The sequence below is a fragment of the Durio zibethinus genome, chromosome 13, assembly GCF_047325235.1.
Source record: "Durio zibethinus cultivar Kanyao isolate XHJ-2024 chromosome 13, ASM4732523v1, whole genome shotgun sequence".
Taxonomy (NCBI): Eukaryota; Viridiplantae; Streptophyta; class Magnoliopsida; order Malvales; family Malvaceae; genus Durio; species Durio zibethinus.
The window spans coordinates 24,875,438-24,888,068 of NC_143174.1; the positions used below are offsets into that span (position 1 = coordinate 24,875,438).

At 28.6% G+C, this 12,631-nt stretch overlaps 1 pseudogene; it reads left to right on the forward strand.

Annotated features, from left to right (window-relative positions):
* Window positions 1–831: 831 nt before the first annotated feature.
* Window positions 832–2,966, forward strand: LOC111304240 (molybdate transporter 1 pseudogene; annotated as a pseudogene).
* Window positions 2,967–12,631: the final 9,665 nt, after the last annotated feature.

The following is a 12,631-nucleotide window of genomic DNA, read 5'->3' on the forward strand; positions in this document are numbered from 1 at the left end:
GAAAGTAAAAATTGGCAAATACTTTTTTTACTTCGAAATATATATATTTTTAGTGTTTCAGCTCAAATTTTAGATTTTAAAATTAAATTTTAATAAATCTTTCTTAATTTAAAAATAAATTAAAACAACATAAAAAATTCTCTTCTCAAGGAGTTGATCAAAGCAATCAACACTCTTTAAATGAGAATTTGATGAATACATGGTATTGGAAAATGTCACATTGTGGGTATCATGATTCATGCAAGTTGAACCAATCCTATCAAATATAAAAACCATGGACCGAAAAAATATTCAAAGCAATCTTAAAGAGGTCATGCATATAGTTCTGATAAGATTCAAATTCGCTGTGGTTGCTGTCAGAGATGACACCAGCGATGTTACACACTAATCTATGAATCCAACTGGCAGATAAGATAACGAAATATCTTAAAAAATATATATGACACTATATAAAAATAAAATAATTAAAAATTTACAAAAAATTATAAATAAATTTAATGAAATAAAAAATTATATTTTTATTTTTATATTCATACAAATTATAATATATAATTTTTATATAAAATATGATATAAATATAATATCTTACGTTATATAATCACCTAAATCTTCGTATCTCTACGTCAAGATTTCATTTTTTTTTAAAAGGGTAATTTTCAAACAATAGAATGGCTTCATATTTGTTTTCCATCATTCAATGTGGTTCACATCACATCAACTTGTTCCGTTTCAAAGGTCGGAAATTAGAAGATGCTTCCGCCACAACGAGCGGCTTATATTTTTGATGCAACAACGGCCTCTCATGAACCAAATGGTGGGTCAAAATCTCCCCCCTAGTTTCACCGAAATATAAGGGGGTAGCCCACATTTCATTTTCATTCTCAAATCACTGGTATACCTCACAGTCACAGCCATGGAGTCTCAATACCCCCAAAACCCTGAAAGCTTAGCTAAAACACCTCCCAGCAACCCCACCTTTCCTTCACCAACTAACATAGTTCATAGAGTGAAAAGCAATTTGCTTTTTCAATCTAAATGGGCAGAATTAAATGGTGCCATGGGAGATTTGGGCATATATATTCCTATTGTGTTGGCCTTGACACTTGCCAAGGACCTTAACTTAGGCACCACATTGATATTCACTCGTGTCTACAACATTGTCACTGGCGCCATATACGGTGTTCCAATGCCTGTCCAACCCATGAAGGCGATTGCAGCGGTAGCTATATCTAATGTTTCGGATTTTAATATCCCGGAAATTTTGGCAGCTGGAATTTCTACTGGTGCAATTTTGTTGGTTTTGGGTGTTACAGGGTTGATGCAGCTGGTGTATAAGCTGATACCCCTATCTGTCGTTAGGGGAATTCAGCTGTTACAAGGCTTATCATTTGCTATGATTGCTGTTGAGTACATTAGAAACGTTCAGGATTTTTCCAAGTCAAAATCTGAAGGGAATAGACATTGGCTGGGATTGGATGGATTGATTTTGGATATTGTTTGTGCTTGTTTCATAATTGTTGTTAATGGTGCAGGTGAAGAAAGAAATGAAAGAGACGCTAACGTTGACGAAGAAACGATTACGAGAAGAAAAAGAATCAGGAAAATCATGGCTACTATTCCTTCAGCTTTTATCATTTTATTGTTAGGTGTGATTTTGGCATTCATACGATGCCCAAAGTGGTGAATGACATTAAACTTGGACCTTCTTCTATGAAGGTTGTGCATATAACTAGTCATGCATGGAAGGAAGGATTTATCAAGGGTACGATCCCTCAATTGCCTTTATCAGTATTAAACTCAATGATTGTAGATACTCCAATCTATAATTTTAATTGATTTTGTTTTTGTTAATAAAAATAAAAAATAAAAAACAAAAAAAAGGAATAAAAAAAAAATCAATGGTTGAGTTTGTTTGGATTTAAAAGTTTGAATTGGATTAGAAAGTTTGAGTTGGACTTAAAATTTGGAGTTGAATTTAAAAAGAATCGAAACTTTTTTCCAGTTTAGGGTTTTTAGATTTTAAATCCTATAAATACAGACCTGCGTCAAGCCTAAAAAAACACAAAGAGATTGAAAAAAAAATATACAGCAAAAAACAGTATAAAATTTTTGTTTTAGAAAGGTTTATGGCAAAAAAATATATTTGGGTGTTAGGGTTGGGAAGATTTGATTTGGTGTTGATAGAGAGATTTAGTGTTGAAAATCTTTTTTTTTTGGAAAATTTTTAAAAAATTTTCAGATTTTGACGAATTTTTTTAGTTTCGATGAAAATTCTAGCAAAATTTGAAGTTTCCAGGATTTTTGTTTTAGAAAGGTTTCTGGTAAAAAGAAATATTTAGGTTTTAGAGTTGGGAAGATTTGATTTGGAATTGAGAGAAAGAGAGATCTAGTGTTGAAAATCTTTTTTTTCAAAAATTTTTTGAAAAATTTTTAGATTCTGATGAATTTTTTCAGTTTTCTATGAAGATTCTTGTAAGACTTTGAAGTTTTCGATGAGATTTTCAGTTTCTAGTGAAGTTCCCAACGAGTTTTCCATATTCTAGCAAAGAATCCCAAAACACGCGTCGGCATTCATCGTTTTCTAAAAAGAGAGAGGAAAAGAGAAGAGGAAAAAGAACAAGTAGAAGAAATCTAAAGAAAAAAATTTTTAGGTTTTTATACCTTATAGAAATGATGCCATTTTTGCCTTAAGAAACCTCAAGATCTGCATATTTTCTAGCGGGTGATCCGACTCAAGCATCAATCCACTTCTTTGACTCATGTACCAGCCTAGTCTTTCAGTTAAGTCGAGTCACGCCTTGCCTCTGAGTCACATCTCTAAAGCCACTATATGTGTCTTCAACCGAGCCTTTTACTCGCTAAGCCAAGCCATTTCTGTTTTTTTATATTTTATTTATTTTTTTTCTTTATGTATTTTATTTTAAAATATTTTTGGCATGATTAATTTTAGGAAAAAATAGAAAAAAATTAAAAAATATAAAACAAAATAATGTTTAAAAAATAAATATTAATTATCCAATGATGAAATTTTTAGAAATTTCAAATTGTAAATTTGTACAAAATTCTAAGGTGAGAAATTTTTTTCTAAATTTGTCCCAAATAATGGGATAATTTAGATGAAATTTCAATAAAAGTAATTATATTCTTTTCCAAATAAAAAAAATTGGTTGAAAATATTTGACAATTACCCAATGATGAGATTCTTAAAAATTTCAAATAGTAAATTTTCTAAGAAATCTCAAGGTGAGAAATTTCTTTAAATTTGTCTTAAATGGTAAAAGAATTTAAATGAAACTTCAAAAAAATAATTATCATATTATTTTCTTTCCAAAATAAAAAAAATTTTTTAATTGGCCCAAATAGTAAAAAATTTAGAAATAAAACTAGTAAAATAAAAATAAAAATAAATTTCAAGGATAAAATTCTTATTAATCACAAATTGATGATTATTTAAAAAAAATTTAGGTGAAAAAATATTTTTAATTTGGCCTAAAGGGTAAAATATTATATATATATTCAATAAAAAAACTAAACATAAAAAATGATTAAACATTTTTCAACCATGGAGCTTCTTCAAAAAAATAAATTGGATTCTTAAATACTCTTGAGATAAAGAAGTATTTTTAATAATTCTACTTGATTGATGAAAAAATATTAAGAATTATTTTTAATATTAAATTTAATATTATTATAATCAAGACCTTAGGATAATTTAAAATAAAATAGTATCGTCCTTCAGATGGGCATATGGGGGTACTAAAACCTTTTTCATATATAACCGAACTCCTGAACCCTGTTTTGATTAGTAGATTAAAACTTATTCGTTAGGGATCCTTAGTCAAGTTTAAGAATTTTTTAAAATGATAAATTTATTAGGTAACCAATTATACCTAGATAAATGATTGGATGCGACTACTCTTGTTAAGTCTAGCTATAGATTTTTAAATCTACATGTTATGACAGTGATTGCAATCTACAAGTTGTCATCAAATCTTTTTTTAAGAAGGAAATTCCCATCTACATCGCTTTCAGTTAAGGACGGCAACCAAGCCCGTCCCCGACGGGTTTCGGCTCGACCCGACCCCTATAGGGTCAGGTTTTTTTTTTAAATTTCGGGTTTCGGATCAGGGTCGGGTCGGGTAAAATTAGGTAATAGTCGGGGTCGGGTCGGGGTCGGGTATGCCTAAAACCCGACCTTACCCGACCCGATATTATTAAAAAATTATTTTTTAATTAATTAATTAATTAATTATTTATATATATATATTTATATAATGATATTTTTAAATATTTATATTTAAAAAATAATATTTTATATTTTAAAAAATAATATTTTATTAATTTCGGGTCTGGTCGGATCGGGTACGGTTTACATATTGTCAGGTCGGGTCGGATTCGGGTATTAAAAAATTTTGGGTCGGGTCGGGGTCGTGTTTGATTAAACATAAAATCGGGTCGGATTCGGGGCGAGCAAAACCCGCCCCGAACCCGACCCGATGCCATCCCTACTTTCAGTTGGGCCAATGAACTTGGTAAGGTGCTAGTTTGATGCCATTCCATGCTACCATGGTGCAAGTGGGCTAGCTGGGTGGTATAAGTTTTGAGGCAGGAGTGGTGGGTGTGTAGCTATTCCTAAGGCAACCAAAATGATCTTGGGTTTGGTATTATAAACTTTTTTAGTGATGATTGTACACCAGTTTCCAGTTGGTTTGTTAGGTTTTTTACTCTTGTTTGCAAGGATTGAACTAGCAATGAGTTGTAGATATATGAATTCAAAGGAATAGTCTTTCGTAATGTTAATATGCATAGTTGTTTCCCTTGTAGGCTCAAGTGTAGCACTTGGCTTTGTTTGTGGAATATTAGTGCATATGCTTCTTAAGCTTAGGAACTGGAGCAAAGATCAATCCTGTTCTGCAGTGTGGATGCATGGAACTCCATAACAATACCATGTTTTTCATTTAAACTTTATGTAAAAAGTGCTTGAAAAAATTGAAGAAGTTCAAAATCCAAACCTTAAATCAAAGCATTACTTTGTCTTGTGCTTTTATAAGTCAACATTGTCTACCATACAAACAAATAATAATCACTTACATGATTACAGTCATTATGATAGTGTATGTATACTAAATGGCAATTACAATGGATAAAAAATTGCATGATTATAATCACCTAAAGAAAAAGATAAGAAGAAAGATCAAACCAAGCAAGAAGAAATAAAAGAAGCAATGTCTGGCAATGAGAAATTTACGAAGGATTCCACCGTATTGAGAATGTATCTTGGTCTAGAGTGGTCAATTTCATGCTTTTTTTAGATCATCTTTGATGATGTGATTCTCTCTATCAAAAATACAAAAGTCTGAAGGCATCATTAGTCATGTAGCTTTTTTTTTTGGATTTTTCAACAAAAAAAAAAACTATTCTTTCCTTGTGCTTTGGGATTTTTGAGGCTTAAAGCAAAAAAATATGGCCAAAACACCACTTGAAATAAAAAAGTTAAAAAAAACCATTATATTAAAATAACCAAAATTTGAAAAAACTCAAAGGAAGAAGAGTGAAAAACAAACATACTTGCAATTCAAGGTTTTAGTTAAAAGAGGGGCTTCAAAAAAATAAATAACACAAATTCATCCAAAAAAAAAAATAAAAGGAAAGGAAATCAATGTTTGGTTTTTGTAAAATGAACATAAAATCTTACAAGTTTTATAAACAAATTATTGTGCTATTTCTTTTTTGGTTAAATGCTCAAATCAAGATCAAATATTTGGGCAATTGTTCAATTTATGACTAAACATTTTAATTTGTACATATAAGAATAAAATATTATCAACTTATAACAATATAAGATTTATTTCAACAAAAAGTAAGATGTGCATATTACACGTTGTAATAACATGTAAAAAGGATATGAATCAACTAATTAATCCAAATTCTATGTTAATTTGGTTTTTTATTATTAATTTTAAAAAAAAAAAGAAATGAAAAGTTATTTAGGAAAAAAAAACCTGTGTTTAACCTAAATAAAAAAAAAAAAGCAAAAAATTCGTAAACCCATAGTAGATCACCTTTAACCCTACTCATCTAGACAGGTTGTTTCAATCACTGATTCAATTTCATTTGTTAATTTATGTGAGGTAAGTGTTATTCAACAGCCTATTTTAAGGTAACCAATATTGGGTTTAATCGATTATACTTTAAGAATTGATTCTGTTTAGGTTTCAATCGTTTGGGCTTCAAAATTTTGGAAGGTTAGTTGTTGTTTTTTTGTTAAATTTGTGTAAAGCGAATAATATATATGTATATTTTGGGTTTTGTTGTTTATATGTACACATATTTTTGGTTTTGTTGTTCTTCATAGTTAGCCATTTTGTGGTTGAGCATTTTTTGTTGTTTTTCAAAGTTAGGTATATTCCGGTTTAAAGTTTTCTGCAATTCTTAATTCTTAGGTATATTCTAATTTATGATTTCATGTTGTTGTTCTCAATTGCTCAAATTTGTAGTTAAAGTTTTTTGTTGTTGTTCTTAACTGTTCAAATTGCTCGAATTTATAGTTGAGGTTTTATAATTGGGCTTTTCTACTATTGTTCTTAATTGTTTGAATTTATAATTAAGGTTTTCTGTTGTTTAGGCATATTTTAGTATGTGACTGATCGTAATTGTTTATATAGCCTTTTTATTCTTACCCATCACTCAGGCCTTCACTAGTGCTAGCATAAGTAATCACCCATCACTGTTACCTTAATTTATAGCATAAGTGAAGCCAATTAATCAGCATAAAAAATGTTATTTCATAAAAAATTAAAAAGAAAACCAACAATTCATGGCTACTAGGATTATAAATAGAGTTAAACTTAATATTAAAAATACTGACAACCTAAATTTTGTTTAGTAATTAAGCTGCTGTGTCAAAAAGTTAGAATTAAATCTCCACCTCACTACCTAACCAAAAAGATTCCAAAAATAGACACCAAAAGCCTAACTTTTAAGACATATCCTAAAATTTTAGCCAAGTCCAATATAAGTGTCAACTATAGTAGTTCAAGAAAAAAAAATTATGATAATGATAGCCATAAAACCAGTCACAAAATCACCAAAATGATAACCATGCTTAAGTAAAAGCATAATCACAACCTCAAGTCCACTTTATAAATTATCTTGCCAAAAATATTACCAAATAACAGCATCAATTCAATCATGTGAGTTCTGATTCTAAAAACAAAACAACACAGAAAAAACATACTAAACTTTTAAGCAAGGATATGCACATAAAAGATTTATTGTAAAAAAAAATTGCATTTCAAAGAAAGACCCTTGGTTATAACAAAATAAAAGTTTATAATAGAAGTAAGATAATAATGTAAGGGATATGCACACTTAAACCAACTGAAATTTTTATTATTAGGGATTTATGGTTTCTTATAACATTTATAACATAAAATTTTGCTGAAAATGATTCTTATAGCACTTATCAATTGTTGTTGTTGAAATTTATGATTTATTGTGACAGAACTTAATTTTTTTTATTTTACAGTATAAGTTTTGATTATTATATTATACAATTTAACTATGCTGGGACTTTTATTGGTAATAGTTGTAATCTAACGTATATAAATAAGATAATAGAGAACTTGATAGTTGATTCTGATAAGATATTTTACTATGAGTTGTTAGATATTTGTAATAAGGTCAGGTATATGAATATTAGTGAGATATTGTATTTAAAATATAGAAAAATACTAGTTGATGGCCTAATAGTAGTAAATAATGATAAAAGCACTTTTTATATGATTAGGTACATGGTAGATCTAGGTATAATTGATGTGTATATAGTACATAATATAGATGAAGCTATTTTAGCTCTTAAGCTATTAACAGGACTTGAAATAGAAGATGTAGCTAAAGTAATAGGGAATAAAAGGGTAAAAAATCAACACATAGATGATGCACTAGAGAATAAAAAAATAAAAAATCAACATGTAGGTAAGGTAGTAAGGAATGAAAGGAACCAAAAGTAAAGAATGAAGATATAGCTGAGCAATAAGGGTAGGAACTGAAGATGATGTTAGACAGCATAGGTAGAAAATGAAGATGTGGTTAGGGTGGGAAAGAAAACAAGGGTAGAAAATAAAAATGTACCTGGGGTAGAAGTTAAATATACAGTTGATAGAAATAGCAGTGAAGGGGATGACTCTATGATGAAATTAAATTCAACCTCATCAATCAATGATAATGTTGATAAGGGATATTAGAGTAAGTACTATGACTCTTAATGAGTATGGTGAGCTTGTCAATAATGAAGACAAAATAGTTAATGTGTTACTGGGATAAAAAGTTCTCAATGTATGATCTCAATACAAAAACTCCTTATATTGAGTTAGGCATATTATTTGAAAATTCAAAACAATTTAAATATGTTGTGTCCTTACTGTATATCAGGACAAATAAAGGTATCATTTAGGCAAAGAATCATAAAAATTTTGTTAGAGGTAAATGTGCTGCAAAACAATATCCTTTGGTAATTTATGTAACATATGATAAAAAGTTACAATAATTTCAAGTGAAGATTTACAATAACAATCACGAATGCAATAAGGTTTTTAAAAATCCAAGGATGAGTCAAACTATTTTGGCTTAATTATACACAAACAAATTTATGAAAAATCATTTTATTAAGAATACAGAAATACATGAGTTAGTTAGGAAAGAGTTTGATACAGAGGTGAATATTAGCATGAAAGAAAGGTTAAAAAAGATGTGGTTGATAAAGTTATTACCAATTATAATGATAAGTTTAGACTTTTATGAGATTATAGAATGTGATCAGAGAAACTAATAAAGACAGCACATTAAAGATGCAAGTTCATAGGCCATTTTCAAGTTCTTTACTTGTATTTAAGAGGTATTATATATGTTTCAAGGCACTTAAAAAATGTTTAGAGAGTGGTTATAGGCTTTTTTGAGGACTAGTGGTTGTTGGCTTAAAAGTTTAATAAAGGGTGAGTAGCTATGTGATGTTGGTAGAGATGAAAACAATCAAATTTTCAATGGCTTAGGCATTGGTAAAAATGGAATGCACAGCTTCATGAAAATGGTTTCTAGATTTGTTGAAATCAAAACTAGTATCTTTGAAAAGTGGTATAGAATAGATAATATTTATAGATCAATAAAAGGCAAATATTTATATACTGATTTAAATTAAATTATGTATTAAATACTTTAACTAATTATTAATTATTTTTATGTCACTCGTTGGGCTTTGATAATGCAATTGTAGAATTGCTTCCAAATGTTAAACATAGATTTTGTTCTAGGCATGTATATATTAATTGGGTTAAAATGAGACATAGGGGTGAGGAGATGAAAAAAGTTTTTTAGACAATTGTTAAGTCTTTAACAATTAAACAATTTGAAGAAAACATGAAAAAATTGTAGGAAAAAAATTAGACTGTAATTGTGGACATAATAAAAGCCCTACCCCAGTAATGGTGTAGAGCCTTCTTCAACACAGATTCTAGATGTGAGTTGGTTGACAACAACTTATGTGAAGTATTCAATGAGACATTGCTAGATGTGAGAAAAAAATCAATGATTTATTTATTGAAGACATAAAAAGGTTTTTGATTATAAGAATTGAGAAGAAGAGAAAAAAATGCTCTAAATGAAATAATGTGATTGGTCTTAACATTGAAAAATGATTGAAAAAATGTAGTTATAACATCATAATATATAATTGCATTTAATGGAGATGATGGATATGAAATAGATATGGGTGTAGACAGATTCATTATCCAGCTTGATGAGAAAACATGTAGTTGTAGAATGCACTAACTTTCTGGTATTCCATGTGCACATGCTATATGTGCAATTAGAGATTTAGGTGAAAATATTGAAGATTTTGTGTCTAGCTGGTATTATAAAAAGGTGTATCTGTATATTTATAGTAATGCTTTACAACCTATACTTAGGAGAAAAAATTAGGCCAAATCAAAGACATAAGATAATGTTTTACCTCCAGAGTTTAAAAAGATGGCAAACAGGCTCAAAATCAGTAGAAGAAAAAATCATGATGAGCCTAAGAAAAAAAGCTCAACAATTTAATAAATCTATCCAAAAGGGGCATGATAATGACATATAAACAATGTCATTAACCAGGTCATAACAAAAAAGGTTATCCTGTGGTAAGCAATCAGGTAATTTCATTCTATTTTATTTTTCTTTATTATTATAAACATTATACTATTGTGGATCCTCTTTTGTTAAAGTGCCTTAACACATCAACTTAACTTTATTATTCTTTTCATGACAACAAGATTATTATATGCTAAGATCCAGAGATTAGAACATGACCCAAAATGCATCAAGTACTGTAGATCCTATTAAAGTTATACATAGTCCAAGCAACTATGCTACTGCTTCAGCTACTACTTATGATGCTTCTGCATCAGCTTTGGCTTATGTATCAAGATTTGGTTACGTATCTACATTTGCTTCAACTAATATCAATGGTTTTACGTCTATAACTACAATTACAACTGCATCTGTATAAACCTTAAATCCAGTTTCAAATCCAGTTTTCATTTTAGTTGTAACTCTAGCTTCAAATCCAAATTCAAATAAAGTTTTAAATCCAGTTTTAACTCCAGTTTCAAATGTAGTCAATGTTGTTGCTGTTGTTGCTATTAAAAATGTAAAATTGAAGTCCAAAAGGCCAACAAGATCTATTGAAAGATGTTTTACAAATGAAGATGAGAGAGTTTTATGGGATGACTAATAGAAAAACAAGTTATTTATCAAAGTCTAACTCTTTTACAACAACCATTAGAAAAAAAGCAATTTTAACAAACAACATTGAAAGTCACAATGACAAGCATACTGTTGGAGCTGCAACCAGAAGCAAGACAAAAGGCATGTAATGTTATGGATTATATACAAACTTAAAAATAGGGAGACAAATCTTAAATGTGAGTAATTCTTTACCAAACATATATATATTTTATTTCATTTCCTTAAATATTATCCATTATAACTTGATAAATATTATTCAATAGCTTGGACTAAAAAGTCAGAAAGTGATAGCAATTAGGACAAATAGAGGCAAGTGAAAGGTTGTTGAGGATGTAATTGGTACCCAAAAAAGTTAAGTTCTTGCTTCTAAAAAAAATAAGGGGAAACAAAAAATCAAATAACTTGATGTTTTTTCTGTTGACTGTTACTGCTAGTTGTTGATGTTACCTATTTTTTTCTTGTTAGTGTTGCAAGAACACTTTCTATTTAGCTTTTCTATTGGCTAAGTATTTTTTGTATTGAATGTTGTAGAAGAACATTTTCTATTAACATTCATAAGATTGCTTTGTTATCAGATTACCTTAGATTACTTTTTAGTTATATATTACGAGTTGAATATATTGCACTAAACCATATTTTAACAGCTAATAACATAAAGCAACAAAATTCACAGCTAATAATATTGATTCAATTACCATTAACATAATAAGAGTTTTCACAAATATTTACAAACCCTCGTAACAATTTTAACCAATTATCAAGTATACAAGTTAAGTTTTCAAAATTTTTTTGACATTGAAAAAGATTACACAAAACACAAGTATAAAAAAGAATGAGATAAGCCAAATTATTTTTTAGTTGTCATCTTTACCACGTCCACCACTAACAATTTTATTGATTTCTTTCAATTTCAACCTTAAAAAACTAACGTCTCTCTTTAGCTGCATATTCTCTGCAATAACATCAACTTCACCAACAATTTTTTTCAACTTTGAAACTTCATATTTCAAACTTTAAACATGACAATATAAAAAAAGTTTTCTCTTTTTCAGCTTCAGAATAATCTCTTTTGCTCTTTCAAAAATTTTTGGATCATGCCATAAATCAAATCCATAAATAGTACCTTACAATTACACTAAAGAAATATCAACAAACAAATTTTAGCAATCACACCAATAAAATATTAGGAAACAAATACCAACTAAAACACCAAAGAAATACCAGTAAAAACACCAAAGAAGTATTAATAAATTTACTAGATAATGTAGGCATCCATAAAATCTTCTACTATGAATGATATTCGTCTATGAAGTCTACCAAGCTACCTTCATATTATAGTTATAGAAAATGAATTCTTTTTCAAAGTCTCATTTTATAAGGTAACTAACTGAAATTAACTTATACATATTTTTATCATAAGACTCTCATCTAGAAACCTTACAATTTTAATATTTTGAAGAACAAATTCAGAGAAAATCATAGCATCAGAAAAATCTAAAATTTATATCAACATTGAATTTATGCTATTAGATTAATTGATATTTGACAAAGATATTATATTCAGATGTTATTTTAATGAAATTTTTTTTTCAATTTACGATGAAAAACAAGAAAAACAAAGAGAAGACTTCCTTATAAATGAAAAAAATCTTAAGTTCAAGCTCTGTGACGTTTGAACAAACAAAAAAGATAAAAAATAATAGGATAAAAATATAATAAGCTTAGAAAAACAATCAAAATCTTAGCTAAATTATCATTACAAGTGAATAAGTTAATTTTATGTCATATTCCATATCATGTTTATCTGTGATATTTTTTATACGTAAATAGTTTAATAACGCATAACATG